General features: G+C 37.6%; 1 long non-coding RNA gene across 1 annotated transcript; it reads left to right on the forward strand.

The window, feature by feature from the left end:
* Positions 1-1163: 1163 nt before the first annotated feature.
* LOC137499034 (uncharacterized) lies at positions 1164-2059 on the forward strand. The gene is made up of 3 exons (XR_011017983.1): positions 1164-1367; positions 1457-1551; positions 1653-2059. It is a non-coding gene; the product is annotated as an uncharacterized lncRNA (long non-coding RNA).
* The last annotated feature ends 316 nt before the right edge of the window (positions 2060-2375 follow it).

A 2375-nucleotide genomic window follows, 5' to 3' on the forward strand; every position in this document is an offset into this window, starting at 1 on the left:
ATGAGACCCTCACTGAGATTACTTGGTTTGAGAATTGGAAAAGTTCAAAAGACAGAAGCACGATTTGTTGTGGGTGATTTCTGACAAAAGCGTAGCGTTACAAAAATTTTGTCGGATTTGGGCTGGGAAGACTTGGGTGAAAGGAGACAAGTTGCTGGACTAAGTGGTATATTCCGAGCTGTCGGTGGATAGGTGGTGTGGAATGACATTGGTAGACGAATACGTTTCAGTGGTATTTTAAAAGTAGGTAAGATCACAGTACAGTGATAAAGTTGATGAAAAGTGGGGCAAATATTTGTTTTTGTTTTTTAAGAAGGGAGTTAGGGATTGGAATAATTTACCAAGGGAGATGTTCAATAAATTTCCAAATTCTTTGCAATTATTGAAGAAAATACTAGGCCTATCCCTGAAACTACATCTTCCACCTGGGCGACTGTCCTAAGTGCAGATCAGTGGTGACTGATTGATTGAAATTGACTGGCACTAGGTCGGAAGTGGCATTATAACTTACCGCTCATTGAGCTCTGTACGTGGTTTTTGATTTTGACTTCTCCACTGTTATTAAAAAGACTTGCAGGTATTCACTTTAGGCCAATGATTAACCTTAGAGAGGTATTTCAATCAAAACTTACTCCGTGTATTTTCATATAATATTACTGGATATTTGTATCAGTAAATTACTTGTATTGTAGGCCTATTTATTATGTTTATTCTGCATTCGACAATCTCCACCTGAATCAGTGCTTGATACCTGACTGTTAAACACCTTCCAAGCTTCTTATTTCTTACTGCCTGATATAGGTTCAGTGTTCGCAGCAATTACATTTGTTCTAAGGTATTGAAATGGGTGTTTATACTTATATCTTTTATGCAAGTGATCGTGGACTTCTAATCCAGATATAGGCCTACTAATGGAGATACATTCATGAGAGATGTTACGATAAAGTAGTGTAAGTAGTAATTAATTGACTTCATCATCAGGTGACTTTGCTACACAGTAGTTGGTTTCACTTAAAATCAGACAGCTTTTTGTATCATTCAACAGAAATCACATTTTTTATTAATAGGCCTATCCTTGAAGAGGGGTGATCTCATTTTTAGGGAATACTTTTTTTAGAAGAAATAACTTCATACTAAAACTTAAAATTCTTACAGGTGCTGATTTGATATTTGCTACAAACTTGAAGAGAAATCAGGATTACCATGGTGCTATGAACAGCGAGAAATTTCAGATGTGGGTGAAGACGCAATTAATCGTAGGATTAAGAAATATAGGACCCTGTGTTATTGTAATGGATAATGCACCATATCACTGTAAGCTTGTTGAGCATCAACCAACAACGAAATGGAGGAAGGATCAATTAGTGGTAATTATACTTAATTGAATATTTCCTTCTACTGAATGATGTTTAATGATGTTACAGAAATTAATTTTTATTTTTCCTTTAATTTACAGTCATGGTTAAGGCAGAATGGAGTTTCTCCACCAGAAAATGCTACAAAAGATGAGCTGCAAAGGTTGTGTAATATGAATCGAAGTCACTTAAAGAGGTACAGAAGCACGTAAACATAAGTTTAGATAATGTTGTTTACACTCGTGTATTTGACTTTCATGTATGCATAACAATATTTCTCTGTTTCTTTAAAACCAGGTACATTGTTGACGAGATGCTGCACAGTGAAGGCCATACTGTCTTACGACTTCCTCCATACCACTCATTTTTCAATGCCATCGAATTTGTATGGTCTGTGGCAAAACAGTATTATAACAAAACAGTGGCTTCAAGACCTGGTCACGGATTGGACAGAGCTACAGCTGTGTGGAAAGAATCTCTTGATCAGGTAGGCCAAGTGGAAATGTTATTTATTGGATATAGGCAAGTGGAGTTTATAATATACTTGTCAGGTTGTGATACTTCAATATATCTTATAGGTGACAGCAGAGATGTGGAGAAATGAAGTGAAACACACTGAGAAGAAGATTGTCGAGTTCTACAATAATGAGGTGAGAGGTCTTCCTGAAGTGGAGGAACTAGTCATTCATCATGGAAGCAGTGAATCAGAGGAGGAAGATGAAGATGAAGAAGAAGAAGAAGAAGAAAGAAGCCGAGGAGTTAGCTGTACCATTGTAAGAGCCATTCCATGAGATTAAGAATGTTATAACTTTGCTGGGAAATAATACATTTCTGATTGCCCCGTCCTTTCTGATATAACGAAGTTACATTTCAAAATTGTGGGAATTGTGTATCTACAAGTTACAGGGCGGTATAGATGTGCAGGTGGGGATCAGTGTCCAATCGGAGTGGAATTATCTAGAACTGCTGTGGCGCAATGTGAGGAGGAGCGGGCAAGGGGGGGGGGAGAGAGAGGGAGAC

The sequence above is a fragment of the Anabrus simplex genome, chromosome 3, assembly GCF_040414725.1.
Source record: "Anabrus simplex isolate iqAnaSimp1 chromosome 3, ASM4041472v1, whole genome shotgun sequence".
Lineage (NCBI taxonomy): Eukaryota > Metazoa > Arthropoda > Insecta > Orthoptera > Tettigoniidae > Anabrus > Anabrus simplex.